We start from the raw sequence: 20,299 nt of genomic DNA, 5'->3' as shown, positions 1-20,299 counted from the left end.
GTCTGAGCTATGAAAGAACCCAGTCATAAATTTAAAAAAGTCGCTCAGCCTTGTCTGACTCTTTGTGACCCCATGGACTATACAGTCCATGAGATTCTCCAGCCCAGAATACTAGAGTGGGTAGCTGTTCCCTTCTCCAGCAGATCTTCCCAACCCAGGGATTGAACCCAGGTCTCCCACATTGCAAGCAGATTCTTTACCAGCTGAGCCAACAGGGAAGTGCAATCTATACGTTTAACCTATATGGGGAGTTAATTGTCTTAGCAGCACTCACTGAAAAACTGTCTTTTGCCTGCCTCTATCATGTATCAAGTGCTCATATAATATAAAGTCCTTTTTCTGGACTTTGTTGTATAGCTCTGTCTCTTGACCCTGTACCAAGCCAAACTGTTTTAAGTATTATAGCTTCACAACAAGCCTTGATACCTGGTAGTCCGAGTCGTCCGTTTTCCCCTCTTCTGGTTCTTCTTGCTCTTGCTGTCCTCCTCCTTCCTCTTCTTCTTGCATCTTGCCTGTCCCTTTCCCTTTGCATCTCCACAAAAATTTGGGGATTAACTTGTCAAATGTTATTAAAACATTGTCAAATGTTATTAAACCTGCTGTAATTTTGACTGGAACTGCATCAACTCGATAGTTTGAAAGAATTGACATTTTTACAATATTGCATCTTCCAATCCATGAACATGATCTATCTTAATTCAATTATCTTTAATGTGTCTCAATAAGTTTGGTAATTTTCTTTGTTAAAACCTTGCACAACTTTTATTTATTCCCAGGTGCTTCATATTTTTTTTAAACATAGTATGATTATATTTTAAGATACAACCAAAATACAAAACACAGTAAATTGACAGCAATAAAATATGGTATTTCATTTGCACTACACTAAGACATTGATATACCAAGGAAACTGAAAGGGAAAAAAAAAACAGAGCAAAATGAAATAATGCAAGAGACTGGTGAGGACTAAGCATATATGAAAATGACAGGCTCAACAGTAACAGAAGAAAAGGCAATTTCTTTGTAACATCGTATTGCCAAAGAATAAAAATGTAACATTTATACAGTTTTAGGAAATATATCCATATAAACACTTGTAGATAAGATTGATGAAATCCTGTCTATATAATAGAGGAAAATCTATTTTACTTTGGACTCGAAACTATAAATTTTGGGTATCTTTAGTCTTCATAGTTTCATTGGAATTATTTCAACAAATTAGTTGGATAAATTTACAATTCATATATAAACAATGCTTACTGCATAGAAAAATCTGTGGCTAGTATATACAGATCCCCCAAAATGCCATGAGTGTTAACTGATCAATAAACCCATAAGATATGCACAAAATTTCATCAATAAGTAGATAACATAGACAGAGGTGGCAAAATCAGAGGAGGAAAAACAGCATTTAAGAAGTAAAATGTTACACTTAAAATTTTCCATATCCTTTAAAATCTTGAAAATTGTGATTTTTTATGAATCCATTTTAAATTTCCCTGTGATAAATGAAAATTTTAAATATATGCAGTAATACTTTTGGGAGCAATGAAATGAAGCTTTGACATTGCAAGGTCCTGAGCATAACAATGTCTCCATCATTCAAGCTCCTGAGATTCAGTCCAATAGCAACAATGAAAACAGTCCACATGCCTGGTTACAGTTCTCTCCAATATCACCCTTTAAATTTGAGCCTTCTCAGACTGTTTTTCTGATCTACAGGGAGTGTCTGCTGCAATCAAGAAACGCTGTATTAGGACAAAATTGTGGCTAGGCTCAGGAAAATACCACTGGTGCAGACTTTGTTCTTGTGCAGCTTCATGTTTTTGATGTGATTATAAAAGGTAGAATCTCTCTGCCAAACATACAATTTTTCTATGTAGTTTTTTTTTTTTTTAATGCAAACATTCTTAGGACTTCCCTGGTGGTCTAGTGGTTAAAAATTTGCCTTTTAATGCAAGGGCCATCGGTTTGCTCCTTGATCCAGGAAAATCCCACATGCCACGAGGCAACTAAGTCCATGTGCTGCAATTACTAAGCCTGTGTGCCCTAGAACCCGGGCTCCACCACAAGAAAAGCCACAGCAATGAGAAGCCCATGCACTCCAATGAAGAGCAGCTCCTGCTTGCTGCAACTAGAGAAAGCCCGTGAGTAGAAACATAGACCCAGTGTAGTCAAATTAATTAATCAATTAAAGTAAATAAATTGCAAAAGATCTTTGATAAGATGTTCACAGCGTTGACCTCACCTTTCCCTCATTTATCTGGGTCAGTGATAACTCATCAGTGAGAAAGGGATGCATTTTTCCTTTATGGAAGGTACGCTTCTATGGACTCATATCAGTAATAACCACATTTTAAGCACTTTAAGGTTTTTCCTGTGGTCATGTATGGATGTGAGAGCTGGACTATGAAGAAAGCTGAGCGCTGAAGAATTGATGTTTTTGAACTGTGGTGTTGGAGAAGACTCTTGAGAGTCCCTTGGACTGCAAGGAGATCCAACCAGTCCATTCTGAAGGAGATCAGCCCTGGGATTTCTTTGGAAGGAATGATGCTAAAGCTGAAACTCCAGTACTTTGGCCACCTCATGTGAAGAGTTGACTCATTGGAAAAGACTCTGATGCTGGGAGGGATTGGGGGCAGGAGGAGAAGGGGACAACCGAGGATGAGATGGCTGGATGGCATCACAGACTCGATGGACGTGAGTCTGAGTGAACTCCGGGAGATGGTGATGGACAGGGAGGCCTGGCGTGCTGCGATTCATGGGGTCGCAAAGAGTCAGACACGACTGAGCGGCTGAACTGAACTGAACTGAAAGTGTGTTTCCTGCTTTATTACCTTAGTTAATCCTTGTAACCATCCCGAAAGGTAAATATTTTCAATTACATTTCACTAATAAGGATCCAAGCTCAGGAACATAAAAATACTTTCTCAGGACTTTTCTGGTAATCTAGCAGTTAAAAATCTGCCTTCCAATGCAGGAGACGGGTTCAACCCCTGGGCAGGGAAATAAGATCCCAAATTCCAGGGGACAACTAAGCCTGAATGCCACAACTGCTGAGCCCACGTGCACAATAAGACTCAGTGCAGCCAAAAAGAGACTTGCTCAAGCTCACTTTTCTTTGTTTAGCTCAAGTTCAGGACTTTTGACTTCAGTTGATTCTCCCTCTTCTGCCTAGAGTTGCCTTGCCTGTTAGCACCTTTGAAGATGTGGGGTTTTGTCGTACCTGGCTGGAGTAAAATTTGGGAAGCCAGAGGAGATGAGAGTAGGCTCAGAAACCAAAACAGTTTACATGGATGGACTAGACTTTTTATTTTCTATTTAATAGTGGACATTATGTTCTCTTCTATAAGGAATCATAATTCAGCTGTCAGGTCTTCAGGTCTTAGTTCTTATTAAATTTGAATTCATATATGCTTTCAATTTATAAAGTAATATGTCTTAATAAACTATTACATTTTTTTCTTATTAAGTTGGAAGAAACTTGAAAGTACCTGTTTGTATTTTTGTGACTGTTACGGAGGTTTAGGGAAGACATATTGCTGAATGAATGCACTTTTGTTCTCCTGGTCTTATAATCTATGAATAGAATCTTTTCCTCTGGAAGCTAAATATGTAATACCTTGAAGTCCCACCCGGAGAAGGAAATGGCAACCCACTCCAGTATTCTTGCCTGGAGAGCTCCATGGACAGAGTAGCCTGGTGGGCTACAGTCTGTGGGGTCACAAAGAGTTGGATACGACTGAGCGACTAACACCGTACACTGAAATCCCACCAGGTGGCGATCTGGGACTACTGAGTGTCGGTCCTATTTGCTGAAGAGAATTCTGGACGTGAAGACAAGGATGTGAATTTTGGTTTAAAAGGAGAATGTAAGGGGAGAAGAGGAAACGTCTTTGGTCTTTGCATCCTTTGCATTCACATTCACAACTGAGTCGCAGTCTGAGACTTCCTGTGGTTTTACGTAGGCATTTATGACTCCCCCATACTTGATGCATTTTCTAGCTCTTCCAAGTCTCAGTTCAGTTCAGTTCATTTCAGTCACTCAGTCTATCCGACTCCTTGTGACCACATGAATCGCAGCACACCGGACCTCCCTGTCCATTACCAACTCCTGGAGTCCACCCAAACTCATGTCCATCGAGTCGGTGATGCCATCCAGCCATCTCATCCTCTGACTTCCCCTTTTCCTCCTGCCCCCAATCCCTCCCAGCATCAGGGTCTTTTCCAATGAGTCAGCTTTTTGCATGAGGTGGCCAAAGTATTGGAGTTTCAGCCTCAGCATCAGTCCTTCCAATGAACACCCAGGACTGATCTCCTTTAGGATGGACTGGTTGGATCTCCTTGCAGTCAAGCTCTCCAATTTTTCTTTGTACTCAGTGAGCAGGTTTAGCACATAGTAGGATCCTGACAATTCTTGATCTGAGTTGACTAGCTCTATCTGCAAGTCTTCCCCCTCATAACTCTTCCCAGAATTAGGCTTTGTCCCCTCTGTTCCCGTTCAGAGCTGATGGCATCTGCTGCCCTGGCACCACGGTTGGCCAGGTCCTTCTGCTGCCCAGGAAACCCTCCACAAGGCTCTAGAGGACTCTTAGTCCGCTCCCCACAGTAACTGCTTCAAACCTTCACTTCTGTCCTCAATCCTTTCTCCTGTTTCTTGCCGCCCCTCCCTCTCCCCCAACTCAAGATAAAGAAAGAGACACCTTGTGGAGACTAACTCTGCTTCCTAACTCTGTCCCTTTGAATTTGCCCAGATTCCCACCTATCGCCCTCTGCTCTCCTCTCATGATGTTGTTGATAGAAGAGATGTCTTTTCTTTCACCCCCACTTTCATTCTTTCATTTTTGTTCGCTTATCCATTCTTCAAAAAATTCTTGACTTATTATTATGTGCTAGTCTCTGGGAATGCAATAGTGAGGAAAACTGACAAGGCCCAGTAGGAGAAACAGTGGCAAGTGAATAACCCACCTTCTCTTTGAGGTGGGGTCAATGTTTTCATACTACACTGAGATGTGCTAAGAAGACATGTTTTTTTTGTTCCTAAAACTGATATATCTTTCTCACCAGCTAGTTGTAATAGCTCAAGTTTAGATTGAGGGATCAGGCCAGACTCATTGGGGCAGGCAATACTGTCTGACAGAGTCAGCTTTACCTGGGGACAGACCCTGTGCTGTGCTCTTTGAGGTGGGGTCAACGTTTGGACACATTTCAGTCATGCCCAATTATTGTGACCTTATAGACCGTAGCCTACCAGGCTCCTCTGTCCATTGGATTCTCCAGGCAAAGTTACTGGAGTGGGTTGCCGTGCCCTCTGCCAGGGAATTTTCTGAATCCAGGGATTGAACCTGAGTCTCTTACATCTCCCGCATTAGCATAAGTGTTCTTTACCGCTACTGCCACCTGGAAAGCCTAGGGATGATAGGTCCTGCTGCTGCCGCCGCTACTAAGTCACTTCAGTCGTGTCTGACTCTGTGCGACCCCATAGATAGCAGCCCACCAGGCTCCCCCATCCCTGGGATTCTCCAGGCAAGAACACTGGAGTGGGTTGCCATTTCCTTCTCCAATACATGAAAGTGAAAAGTGAAAGTGAAGTCACTCAGTCGTGTCTGACTCTTAGTGACCCCATGCACTGCACCCTACAAGGCTCTTCCATCCATGAGATTTTCCAGGCAAGAGTACAGGAGTGGGGTGCCATTGCCTTCTCTGAGGGATAGGCCCTACTTGACCCCAAAAGAAGGGCTTTGCTGGGTATGGAGGCAGGAAGACCCACCACATGGCTGGTGACTTGGGTTTCTCATGTGTTTGTGGTTCCGCAGTTCTCATAGGTTGTGGATAGGGAGCAGGGGGGAGACTGGGTGGGTCAGAGTAGATGTGTGGTACCCAGCGATTCTGGAAACAACAGAGGCAGGGCCCAATGGGTTTTCAAGCAGCTCCATGACCCAGTTATTAAATCCCAGGTGTTACAACATAAGGATGAGTGTTAAAGGGACTTTCCTGGCAGGCCAGTGGCTAAGACTCCACTTTCTTAACTCAGGGGGCTGGGTTCGATTTCCACATGCCACAACTGAGAGTTTGTATGCCACGACTAAAGATCTTGTACACTGCAATTAAAAAACAAATCCCACATGCAACGGCAAGTAGAGATGCCACATGCCACACTGAAGATTGAAGAGCCTGTGCGCCACAGTAAGCCCTGTGCAGTCAAATACATAAATATATATATACACACATATATTTTAAACAAGGAATGAAACTTAAGAGGGAAGCCAAGTGAGTCAGTGACTGAGGGATTCAAGGATGAGAAGGTTGTGAGCAGAGGGTGGGAATACTAGTCCTGGATGCGGGGCATGAGCTGAGGAGTCACAATCTGCTTCATAGCTGCCTACTTAACCTGTAATCCACATTGGCAACTCCACCAGTGGCTACTTCTTCTGCCTCAGTACTCCCTCCTGTGGGAATTGGAGTTTCAGGGGAAAACTGCTCTCAGCTTTTATTTTCTTACCATCAGATTCAACTAACATTTGCTGAGCACTTTTGAGATGCTAGCGACCATGTTTGCTTTTCCGTTCTGCTATAGACTGAGTATATGTGTCCCCTCCCAATTCATGTGCTTAATCATGAGCCCCAATGTGATGGTGTTAGGAGGTGGATGATAAGGTAATGAGGGTGGAGGCCTCCTGAATGGGAGTAGTGACCTTATGAAAGAGACCCCAGAGATTTCCCTTGCCACTTCCACCATGTGAGGGTACACAGAGAAGGCAACCATGGATCAGTAGCAAAGGATTCGACTGCAATGCAGGAGATGCAGGAAATGCAGTTTCAATCCCTGGGTTGAGAAGATCCCCTGGAGAAGAAAATGGCAACCCACTCCAGTATTCTTTGCCTGGAAAATCCCATGGACAGAGGAGCCTGGTGTTCTACAGTCCACGGGGTCGCAGAGCTGGACATGACTCAGTGACTGAGCACACACATGCATGAACCAAGAAGGAGGCTCTCACCAGACACAGAATCTGCTAATACCTTTATCTTGGGCTTAACCAGCTTCTAGAACTGTGAGAAAGAAATGGGTGTTGTTCAAGCCAATCTATGGTACTTTTGCGATAGCCCCCCAAATGGACTAAAACCTGTTAAAATAATTAATTCCTGCAACATCTCTGTGAAGGTGGCATCATTATGTTTATTTTGCAGACGAGGGAATTGAGGTCAGAGAGATTGCCCCCCTCACATGGCTGGAAAGTGGTTTCCTGTTTCTGGCTTTGAGTCAGTTTCCTTCTCCCGTATCACACTGCCTTTATAGCCAGAATGCGTCAAGCTGTCATATGTAGAAAGGAAGTCCCAGAATGTGGGACAAAGATGAGGCAAAAACAGCCCCATGAGAGACCAGGTAATAAAACCCGCCACACAGTGATGAGTGGCTCCCCCCCCCCCGCCACCCCCCCCCGCCCCCCAGCCTCTTTCCCGGAACACCCCTCAACACGCCACAGCGTTCACAGGAGACAGGCAGTTCTCAGTCTGGACAGTGTGGTGTGTAGGCGTTTAGAGCTGGTGTGACCCCAGAGAGGGTACATGGGAGTGGAGAAGAAGAATGGGCGGCTATGGGAAGGTTTCAAACTGCAGCTTGCTGATGCCACTGTTTCACCCACTGCTGGCCCCATTCATGCCCCGCCATGGCTCCAAAAGTCCTTTCCACTGAGAACTCTTATTGTACCCACAGCTCCCAGGCTCAAGAATTTCATGGAAATGTGAAAATTTTAACAATTAGGTAACAGGAGGTCAACAATGTTTTATTTTGCTGAGAAACAAAAATCAGTAAAACAATAAACTACAAAATCTACATTTTCCAGCATGGCATTAAAATAATTTAACGTTAAGGTGGGAAGAATTAACAACAAAGTAATCCATTGAATGTATTTCACTGAATGGACATTAATACAACAGTCCTATTTTTCTCCTTTTGTTGTGAATTGGTGGAAACACTTGTGGATGGGTGTTTGAGAGTCTCTGCATTAGACAACTCCCCATAGAAAGACAACCGAGTCCCACTCTTTACTTCTCATCCAATCCATTCATTTGATTGATAACTAATGTGATTAAACATGGATATGCAGATACTTAGCCTAAAAAGGATTTTTCCAAAGTGTGGACCATTAGAGGCAAGTCCTTTTTGGGGTAACACCTGAAATCTTCATGGAAAATGGTGGAGACAGGTGTCTCATTTCTCAGATGATGAACACTACCCATTCTGCTCCCAAACCCAGGTCTAGAGTATGAAAAACTCTTGGACAAGTTTAAGGAAATGTACATGGTAAAGAGTCTGCCTGCAATGCAGGAGACTCGGGTTCGATCCCTGGGTCAGGAAGATCCCCTGGAGAAGGGAATGGCTACCCCTTCCAGTATTCTTACCTGGAAAATTTCACGGACAAAGGAAGCTTGTGGACTGCAGTCCATGTGGTCACAAAGAGTTGGACATGACTGAGTGACTAACACTTTCGCTTCACTCTCATGCTCAACCAAAAGTGATAAAGTGATTGAAGTTTATTTAAAATGGGGAGCAAAACCCAAGGCCTGGACTTCTGATTGAAGGAGGCAGGTTGAACATACCCATTCAGATCTGTTCCCTCTTGAAACCTCTCTAAATTAACAATGATAAGAGGATTTTTAAAAAAGCATACACTCTTAAGGATTAATAGAGGAGAAAAGATATTTTGGAAGATGGAACAGAATAGGGCTAATTCTGGGTGAGTAGAAAAAAAATTCTGGGGAAAAGTCAAGGGCCTATTTACACCATGGGACCCTTTACAAACTCAGCCAGGGGTGACACCAAGTCTTTCTGGAGAGACGGGGTAAATGTGAGGCTAAGCATTGGAGAATTGGCTACAAGTTTGTTTAAGCAGGAGTTAGATTCCAGGTGCATCCACGAAGTGAGGAAGATTGTAGATTCATTCTCTGAAGAGTTCAAAGAAGAGAGTCTGCCCCAAAGAGTAGTGGCAGGGTTACCATGTAGAAATCGGAGGTGTGAAAATACTATTAAAACAACTAGGACACAATGTCTGTCAAGAGTATGTGTAATATGTTGACTATGGGAGAGAATATTTGAAACTGGGAAGAACTGAGAACATTCTAGTTTTACTGTTTTTTCCTATAAATGGGCCACCCTTCACATGAGTATAAAGAGTCCTTAATTTTTTTTCTGTTTTAAACTGTTGCCTTCTTCCAGTTTTCTATCACTCTCTGTGTTTCATTCCAGGGTCTCTTGACTTCGTGGCTCAAAGGTGTTCTATTTGGAGTATTCAAAGTTTCAGACATCCACACTCACAGGAGAATGTGCCTGCTGACGTCTCTCATCATCCTGTCCCTCTCCAGACATAGATTCTCAGTGTAGCAGCAGTGACTCTGCTAATAGTAATTTACAGACTTTTCTGTAGTTAGGATTCTGCCTGTGACCTAGACATGCCTTCTGAGACCTGGATCAAAAAATGCAGGTAGTGGATGAGGGTCGAAGGCAGAGGTGAGGGACGCTGAGGTGGGTGAGGGATGTGGGTAGAGGGTGAGGGACGCAGGCGGAAGGTGAGGGATGTGGGTAGAGGGTGAGGGATGCTGAGGCGGGTGAGGGACACAGGCAGTGGGTGAGGGCCGTGGGCCGTGGATGAGCGATGAAGGCGGAGGGTGAGGGACATGGGTGGTGGGTGAGGGATGTGGGCGGCTGGTGAGGGACACAAATGGTGGGTGAGGGACGCGGGTGTTGCATGAGGGATACTGTGTGGAGAGGCTGACCTTCCTGGACGCTGTGGTGGAGCACCTATTCTCTGCTCCCTGCTCCATAGATGCAAAGGGGAGGCAGAAGCAGCAGTGGGGTTTCTACAAGAATAGTCTCACGGTGTGGTTGTGTGTATCTCTTGGATGACTTGTCCTGAGTTTGTAGCAGTCAGGCTTAATTCTGTGTCTCCCAGAAATAACTCCCAGAAATAACTCTGTAACAAACATTTCTTTTCTGCTTAAACTAGCTGGATGGAGGAAATCTGAGGACTCTCTTTTCCTCCACCTCCCCTCATGTTCTTGAATCTCTTGCTCTGAGGAAAGCCAACTGCCATGCTGTGAGCTACATTCTAGAGTGACCCACGTGCCATGGAACTGAAGCTTCCAGCCAGTAGCCAGTGAGGAGCTGAGGTCTATCAACAACCATGAGAATGAACCTGGGGGCAAAATCTTCAGCCTCAGCCAATCCTAGAGGTCACAGTAGCCCGGGCTTTCAGTGTAACTAGCATTTTGCGAGACCCTAAGTTGCTTTCAGATTCCTGACAGCCTGAAACTCTGAGATAATAAATGTTAATTTTTTAATGTGCTGAGATTTGGAGTAATTTGTTCTAAAGCAATAGATAATGATGGAGAAGGCGATGGCATCCCACTCCAGTACTCTTGCCTGGGAAATCTCATGGACGGAGGAGCCTGGTAGGCTGCAGTCCATGAGGTCGCGAAGAGTCGGAAACGACTGAGCAACTTCACTTTCATTTTTCACTTTCATGCATTGGAGAAGGAAATGGCAACCCACTCCAGTGTTCTTGCCTGGAGAATCCCAGGGACGGGGGAGCCTGGTGTGCTGCTGTCTATCGGGTCGCACAGAGTGGGACACAACTGAAGCGACTTAGCAGCAGCAGCAGCAGTAGATAATGAATACAGATTTTAGTTCCTGGGAATGGGGTGTTGCCATTAAAAAACCCTAAAATGGATGTGCCTGTGGAAGCAGGCTATGGGTTTTGAAGAGAATGTTAGTAAAACATTAGGTTCACCTGACTTGTAGAATTTCAGACTTAAAGTAAGGAAAATCTTTTTCTTTTTTTGAGAATTCTTCAAGCATAGAGATTTTAAAATTTTATTTGGAAATAATTTTTGACTTACAAAAAATTGCAAAATATTTCCCAAATAGTTTTCACTCAGCTTCCCTCAATGTTAACACCTTATAGAATCATAGTACAATGATCAAAACCAGGAAATAAATTAACATTGCTATAATACCAGTAATTACACTCTAAGTCCTTCCCACTGATGTTCTTCTAGTCCCAAGATCCAGTCCAGATCCCGCACTGCATTTATTTACCTTTTATTTCTCTTCAGTTCCTCAGTCTTTTCTTGTTTTTCATGACTTAGACACTTTTGAACAATACTGGCTGTCATTTTGTAGAATATCCCTCCATCTGGGTTTGATTCATTAATATTACAGAAGTGATGATGCTCCTCCAGTGCATTTATCAGTGGGCACATGAAGGAAAATCTTATGGAAACTTAAAGAGAAAAGGAGATTTTAATTATGTAGTAGGAGAAATCATTAGCAACACTGTTTTCAGCAGCAAGGTGGAAACTAGAAAATATACTTAATGAAGTAGGTGATCTATTAAAGAATTTCTAGATAAAGAGTGAAATGTGTCTCCTGATTTTTCCTGGCTGCTTATTGTGAAATTTGAGGAGAGAGGGGAAAATCAGGGGAGGGACTCTAAGGCACAAAGAAGCTGGGATGTGATGGGTTGGAGGGTTCTCAGCCTCTCCAGATGGCATATGGTGCTAAAGCTAAGAAATTGCTTCTAAGCAGAGATCAGATCCAGGACACTGCCAGGAAACCTGAAGGTGAAGCCAAGGGTGTGACCATAAAATTTTGGTTATGGCAGTAGAAATAGCAAAGGTGGTGCCTCACAGTACCTTTTTGTTAAGCCAAAGTCCCTCTAGAAAGACTGAGTGTGCCTTACAGATCCTCTCAACCAAACAATAGAAAGTTTAAAAGTATGGTTGCTCAGTGGTTTCAATAGAAGCCAAAGATAAAGAACTCATCTCAAAGAGATTTGTGAATGTAGCTTTTTACGCTAACGGAGTAAGCCCTACTCCTGATACCAAGTTCAGAATGTCTGTGTGTGTGTGTGTGTGTGTGTGTAAAGGAATCTGTTATATGAACATGATCATATGCAGTTGTGGGAGCTAGTTAAGCCATCTCTGTAACGATGTCTGTGAAGATCTTTTGCCTTGGATGCTCTTGCTTGAAGTCTTCAGGGCAGGCAGTGAGGACAGGCAGATGGATTTAACAGGGGAAAAGGCTGGCACTCACAGAAGCTGGACCCACAATGCTGCACTGCTCAGTGGAGTCCCTGTTGCCTTTGATCTCAGTGGAATGTGTGTCCTGCAGAAGCTGGGGCTCTTCTTCATGGACCCAAAACATACCTGGCCCAGGAATCAGAGAATCTTAAGGGAGTCTAGGGTTGGCGGAGCAGCTGACACTGCTGCCTCACGCCGGTACGGTGGCCCGATGGACAAGCGACCAAGTGGGCAAGCTGACGATGGCTGCTGCTCCACTGCCATCCTCCATATCTTGCACTGGAGTCTCCCTGTGGCCCATCCGTAATGGGATCGTATGGGAAAAGAATTTCTGGGAAATGTAGTTCAGCTGAGCCAAGTTGGCACATGACAAACCAAACACATCAACATCTTATTTTGAAGAATTTCAAAGTGAAGATGATTTTTAAAATACATTACAATGAACACCAGTATGCCCTTCATCTAGACTTGTTAATTGTTTTGATCTACTCATGTCTCAGTATTTATATGTTACTGAAACACTGGAATGTAAGTTGTGGATATCATGACACTTGCCCCCCTAAATACATCAGCTTCTGTCTCCTAAGCACAAGGTCATTCTCCTATATAACTTACATAATTACATTCAAGAAATTTCATACTGGTACAGTAATATTATGTAACAGAATACATATTCAAGATTTTCCACTTGCTCAATAATGATCTTTATATCTTTTTTGTGGATCAATTTTAATTAGCTAAAGCTGAATACTTTCCCTGCACAAGGCACTGTTAAAAGATTTAGTCAATAAATATTCACTGATCACCAGTATGTACTAGGCCCTGTTCCACTGTAGAGAACACAGCTAACTGGTAAGAATTCTGCTTTCATTAAGCTTATATTTTAGAGCTCTCCACGGAGTACCAAATGATCTGTGGGACTAAAGCCATCTATGAAGGGGGGATATTGCGGAGAGAATGGGGGTAAGAAGGTGAGGTGGATGACTCTAAGGTGGGTTGGCAGTGTAGGCAGGAGAGGAGGCTGCAGACTTAAGTAGGTGATTGGGAATCTCTTGATTCAAAGATGACTGTAAGCATAGGCTTGGTGAGGGAGCAGGCCATGAGACAGGAGCAGAGCTCGCTTGAGAAAAGAACAGCCTGAAGACTGAGTGAGGGGAGAGGGTGGGAGGGGAGAGGTTGGGAGGGGAGGGCAGAGAGGAGGCGGAGCGAGGTCAAGTGGGGCCTTGGAGGCCATCCTGGGCTCCAGCTTGCACTGCCAGTGAGGCAGGGCTGCTGGGGCTCCAGCAGAGGAGCGGGGATCTGACATCCTTTTCAGCGGGAGTCATCTGGGTGCCCACTGAAGATAGACTATAGGGTGCAAGGACAGACGCCGGGAGACCAGTTACCAGGCTGTGACCAAAAGCCAGGAATGAGGTGGTTACTTGGCCCCAGGTGGTAACAGTGCTGTGACTGGGCCCAGGGAGGTAGCCCTCCCTCCTTCCCGTCCTTCTTCTGTTCCTCCTTCTTTCAAACAATTATATGCGAGTTATCATCCTAGTCCTTTTGAAAGGACACAGTATATTGTTCTCTAAGAAAGCCTACTTAAAAAATTAAAATATAATTGGTTACAATATTGTGTTCATTTCAGGTGTTGTTCAGTCACTCAGTCATGTCCAATTCTTTGCAACCTCACGGACTGCAGCACGCCAGGCTTCCCTGTCTTTCACCATCTCCTGGAGCTTGCTCAAGCTCATGTAGATTGAGTCAGTGATGTCATCCAACCATCTTATCCTCTGTCGTCCCCTTCTCCTCCTACCCTCAATCTTTCCCAGCGTCAGGGTCTTTTCCAATGAGTCGGCTCTTCACATCAGGTGGCCAAAGTATTGGCGCTTCAGCTTTAGCATCAGTCCTTCAATGTATATTCTGTGTTGTTTTCCTTTAGGACTGACTGGTTTGATCTCCTTGCTGTCCAAGAGACTCTGAAGAGTCTTCTCCAGATCACTGTTCAAAAGCATCAATTCTTTGGTGCTCAGCCTTCTTAATGGTCCAGTAATTCAGATTTTTGTATACTATATTTTGTTATATGTTGTTACAAGCTATTTAATATGGTTCCTTGTGCTATACCATAAATCTTTGTTGCTTATCTGTTTTATGCACGGTAGTGTGTATTCTATTAATCCCATACTCATTTGTCCCTCACTTTCTGCTTTGGTGACCATAAGTTTGTTTTCAGTGTCTGTGAATCTGTTTCTGTCAGGGACCTCGATCCCACACGGCCCCACGACAGCACCTGTGTGCTGCAACTAACACCTGGTGCAGCCAAAAGAGTAAAAGCTCCTTGCATTCCTCATGCTCATGCGCTCGCATGTCTAGAGCGCCCCGCCGCCTCTGCTGACTTGCTCATGCTCTTCTTTTGGGCTTGAGTCTCCAACACTAGATCAGACATCCCTGCTATGTGCTCCTATGGTGTGGGGTTGGGGACCCAAAGCTGAGGTGCGCAGAGGGAGACACTGGGAGAAAAGGGAACCTGGGACATAAGGAGCTGCTACGGAACATCTGTTTGTTCAGATCAGCTTGGACACCCCATGCTGTGACTCCATTGAAAGCAGCATCTTTGTCACGACCCAGGATGACTGGGTTATAGTCAGATGTGTCTCACACATTCTGACAGTCACTGGCCAGCTTTAGCCTGAGGGACAATGCCCAAAGCATGATAATATTCTGCTTTTATGCTTTCCATAAAGAGGGCACTTTTCTTTTTTAAGAGTGATCAGTTTCATTGGCCCTTAGAAGTGGTACCACAATAGCATCTTTGATTCTCTCCCAGAGCCCAGTCCTTCAGAGGGAAGCGCCAATGAAAAGAGGGCAGCCTAGGTCCTGGCCTGGGGCTGAAATTGCTTACTCTGCTACTGGCTTATGTGTAGCCCAGATAATTTGCTCCTCCTCCCCAGATAGCCCTTTATTCACCTGTAAAATGGGTATATTAGTTTTCACCTGCCTCAGAGGTATACTGGGAAGTATAATTAATGGTGATTAAGATACTTTGAGAGGCACAGATTAAAGGCCCCATGTAAGTACCCATCATGATTAATGGTATTTTTTCCTTGGAACACACTGGGAGATGCTCCTCTTAACTTATTTAACTGCATCTTAGCTCCCCATGCAGACAAGAGACATTATAACCGCCAGGCTGGCCCCACAGGAGACCTTTAATGCCTTGGGAATCTGAAGACCTCCTAAAAGTGATTTGAATCTCTCTTATCCACCTTCTTGGGACATACCCTCAGAATGACCTGACTTGAAAAGTGGCAGTTTTATGTATCATGAATAATCTTCTTAATCCCAGGCATTTCACTAAGTGCAAAGGGGTGGGTAGGGGGAAAGAAAAAGGCTCATTGTTGTTAATTAATATGCACTGATTAACTTTGCAGTGGTGCAAGCTTTTCCCAGGCCACAGACATCTGTGAGCCAGCCTAGGACCCATTTCCCAAGGTGGGGAGAAAAGTGACTTATTAGAGGGCAGGGCTGAGACCTTGTTGGCTCCTGGGATTTCTGGGCCTCGGGGCCTCTGCTCCTGAGAAGGGGCCTGTTTGGTGGTTCCCACTAGAGGGAGTGGGAACCTCTCACAGAGCACGAGGCTCAGCGCAGGCTGCCATGGGGAGTGCTGACCACCTGGTCTCCCTGGTGGGCCTGTTGTAGGAATACATGACCTTGGGCAGCAGGGTTCTCATCCCACCTGCTTCCAACCAGCTGCAGGGCCTTGGCCTTAAATGCCCACTTGAGCCCTCTGAGGACAACATGCACCCCTCAGAGGTGGGGTGGGGCGCTCTAGGAGACAGAAGGCACAGAAGCCCCACAGTGCCTGCAGTACACTAGAGCTCAGCACATGCTCCTTCCCTTCGCTTCTTCCCCTGAGGAGAGCAGACTCTGCCTTTACAAAGTGGCTGAGCAAGTGCCCAGGAGGTCTGCGCTCAGGGCCTGCTCCCGGAGGCTGAGTCCTGTCGCTGCTTCATCTACACAAAGTCATTACTGTGTGTCATAGAGTGAGGCAGGTCCTGCCTCCCAGCCCAGTACCCCTGTGGGGAGGGACATCCCTGGGCTCAGGCAGGAGGACCTGGGGCAGCTCCTGTCGTGGTCCTGAGGCCTCTGAAATCCAAGAATCTTTCAACCAGCTGCTGCCACGCTCGTGATGCTGACTGAAATGAAAGACAGAGAGGAGTATGGGAGGGGTGAGGAAAAGCCATGTGTTTTTAAATTGTTAAAAAAAAGTTTTTTTGAGTATTTAAGAATGTTTTTTATCATTTAATAGACTCCTGGTACTTAGAGTTTATTTATATGTGTGTATTCAGAAATGAACTCTCGGGACTTCCCTACTGGTCCAGTTGTTAAGGCTCCATGCCTTCACTGCAAGAGGCACAGGTCTGAACCCTGATTGGGGAACCAGGATCTTGAATGTCACACTGTATGGCCAAAAAAATAGTTTTAAAAAAACGAACTCTGTTTCTGTGCCTATAAAGACACATCATGATGGCATTAACTGTATCTGTATCCCAGTCCATCAGCTGGGAGGGGATTGCTTTGTTCTTCTTGATCAGACCTGTCCTGGAATATGGGCTCAGTTTTGGTTACTACATGTTAAGAGGGACATAGACAAAACAGGGCTGAGCTTGGAGATGATGCTCAGCTGGTGGAGGGAATGGTAGAGATGAGAGCTGGAAGGAAGGCTTGGGGATGGTACGCTCACTGCAAGCACCTGAGGGTAAAGTGAAGGACATATTAAACCTAGGGGTCAAAGGATAAGGCTTCAGAGAGATGGCCCTTGGCCTGTAAGAATGAAGATCTTTCTAGTATCTGACATGGAATGGACAACTGTGGGGATGGAGTCCCATCAGTTAATGTCTGAATGGATGACTGACCAAGACCATGATCAGATGACCCAGGGAAGGTGTGTTGACTTAAATCAGAAGGTCTCTTTCAAATCCCCAGAATATATGTTTTATGATTCTGGAATTTTTCTCAATTAACTATCCCTGGATAAGACATATGGTAATTTTCCATGAACCAAACCTCTTGGTTAGTGGGAACAGTCCTTGGTGATTGCCTATGCTTTGTACTAAATACTACTAAATATTAGCTTAATAGTTGATATTTTGTACCACGCTCTACAAAGTTGGAAAGTGGGGCCAATGCAAACTCTAAAAGTAATCCACAATTCCCTTGACCTCTTAGGTCAGTGTAGGCGGGAGCTGCTGAAATAGTTTGACTGAATTACTTGGTTTAGTGACCCTAGCAGCATACCTTGAGGGCTTGCAGGCCCTGGGGGAATTACTCTGGAAGCAAACACACCCATCGAGCCACAGCCAGAGGGGGCCAGTGAAGCTAGATGGTCCCTGAAGGACACCTCAGTCCACCACGGGTGCAGTCAGGACTGAGGCCTAAGCATCTTGTAAGTTAAGAGAAGGCCCCACCGGTGATGGGGGTTTGACTCTGGAGCCAGGTTCCCTGAAAATGTCTTTATTTCTTTGCACCTCAGTTTTCTGATCTTTGAAATAGTGACAATGATAATCATTCTTGGTTTATGGGATTTATAAAGATTAAAGGAGCTGATAGTTGGTGTTCCAAATGTCTTAGTGCAGTTGTAAGCCATATTGTCTTCAGAAAGATAATTACTGCAAACTTAGGGGAAAAAATCACTTTAAATGAAATTGAATGCATGTCGTTAAAGCACTTTAGAAGAGTACCTGGTATATAGCAAGTGGGATTCACATTTTGAAAAACTCTGGTTTGCTGAGAAACCAACCCTGAAATCTCACAGGTGGAATCACACAGGCATTCACTAGATGGTTCAGAGTGTATCTGGAAAATGAGCAGAATGCTGGGGACCCAGGAGCTTGTTTGCTATGGTATCTTTTGGACTTGTTTCTGCTCTTAAGCCAGTGGTCTTGAGCGTGTGTCAGAATCCCCTGAAAGGCTTTTCAAAAGCAGATTGCTGGGCCCCACGCTGGAGAATCTGAAGAGCTTTTTCAGGTGATAACAACATTTAAATCAGTAGACTTTGAGTAAAGCAGAGTACCCTCCATAATGTGGGTGCATGCATGCTAAGTCGCTCAGTGATGTCTGACTCTGCTACCCCATGGACTGTAGCCCGCCAGGTTCCTCTGTCCATGGGATTCTCCAGGCAAGAATACTGGAGTGGGTTGCTGTGCCCTCCTCCAGAGGATTTGCCCAACTCAGGGACTGAACCCGTGTCTCTTAAGTCTCCTGCATTGGCAGATGGGTTCTTTACCCTTTTCCAATTAGTTGAAAGTCTTTCTGAGAGATGGGGGAATTCTGTTAGCAGATGGCCTCCAGGCCTGAACTGTAACTCTTTGGATCTCCAGCCTGCCAGCCCACCCTTTAGATTTGGGGCTTAAATTAATGCTTACTCCTCCTTACTTCTTAAATTGACACTTACTCCTTGGAAGAAAAGTTATGACCAACCTAGATGGCATATTCAAAAGCAGAGACATTACTTTGCCGACCTAAGGTCTGTCTAGTCAAGGCTATGGTTTTTCCTGTGGTCATGTATGGATGTGAGAGTTGGACTGTGAAGAAGGCTGAGTGCCGAAGAATTGATGCTTTTGAACTGTGGTGTTGGAGAAGATTCTTAAAAGTTCCTTGGACTGCAAGGAGATCCAACCAGTCCATTCTGAAGGAGATTAGCCCTGGGATTTCTTTGGAAGGAATGATGCTAAAGCTGAAACTCCAGTACTTTGGCCACCTCATGTGAAGAGCTGACTCATTGGAAAAGACTCTGATGCTGGGAGGGATTGGGGGCAGGAGGAGGAGGGGACAACAGAGAATGAGATGGCTGGATGGCATCATTGACTCGATGGACGTGAGTCTGAGTGAACTCTGGGTGTTGGTGATGGACAGGGAGGCCTGGTGTGCTGCGATTCATGGGGTCACAAAGAGTCGGACACAACTGAGCTACTGAACTGAACTAAACTGAAGCCTCCATAATCATGTGAGCAAATTATCTCTTTTTAGGCATCCCTATTTGTCTTGTTTCTCTGGAGAAACTTGACCTAATAGAGCACTTACTGTAATACAGCCATGGGTATATTAGGATGCATGTGTACTCTATTTTTGCCAAAAAATTGAAAGCACACTGAAAAAAATTTTGTTTGAAACACTCATTGCCCTCCTGAGCTGGAAGTGAGTGATGGATGGCAGTGCGTCATATGTTGTTAGTTGCTCAGTCATATCTGACTCTTTGCAAACCCATGAACTCTAACCCGCCAGGCTCCTCAGTCCATAGGATTCTCCAGGTAAGAATTCTGAAGTGGGTTGCCATTCCCTTCTTCAGGAGTTCTTCCAGAGCCAAGGATCAAACCTGTGTCTCCTGCACTGCGGCAGATTCTTTACAATCTGAGCCACCAGGAGAGACTGTGGTGTTATTTGAATTGATCTCACTTAGCATTAGTCAAAGAGGGATGTTACTGCAGGGGCTATATCCCTGACAAGGTTCAGGTACCATTTTGATGTTTTGCCTAGAAATATTTTGGTAGAAATGACATACTTTTTTTTTTTTTTTAAGGACTGCTCATTCCAGAAAGATTCCTTTTTATTATTAAACTTTTGTTTTGTATCGGGGTCTTCCCAGGTGGCACTAGTGGTAAAGAACCTGCCTGCCAGGAGACATAACAGACGCAGGTTCAGTCTCTGGGTTGGCAGGAACCCCCTGGAGGAGGGCATAGAACCCTCTCCAGTGTTCTTGCCTGGAGAATCCCATGGACAGAGGAGCCTGGCGGGCTACAGTCCATGTCCACAAAGAGTCGGACGTGACTGAAGCAATTTAGCACAGCATTTTGTATTGGAGGATAGCTGATTAACAATGTGGTGATAATTTTAGGTGGACAGCAAAGGGACTCAGCCATATATATACATGTATCCATTTTCCCCTAAATTCCCCTCCCATCCAGGCTGCCACATAACTTTGGGTGCTAAGTAGGCCTTTGTTGGTTACCCATTTTAAATATAGCAGTGTGTACATGTCCATCCCAAACTCCCTAATCATCTCTCCCCTCATCCTTCCCCTGGCAGCTGTAAGTTCATTCTCTAAATCTGTGAATCTGTAAACAAGTAACTAAGTTTTGTAAACAAGTTCACTGGTATCATGTCTTTTTAGATTCTTCATATAAGGGATGTCAAGTGATGGTTCTGCTTCTCCGTCTGACTTATTTCACTAGTATGACAATCT

The sequence above is a fragment of the Budorcas taxicolor genome, chromosome 25 (assembly GCF_023091745.1).
Source record: "Budorcas taxicolor isolate Tak-1 chromosome 25, Takin1.1, whole genome shotgun sequence".
Classification (NCBI taxonomy): Eukaryota; Metazoa; Chordata; class Mammalia; order Artiodactyla; family Bovidae; genus Budorcas; species Budorcas taxicolor.
This window is presented reverse-complemented; position numbering follows the sequence as displayed.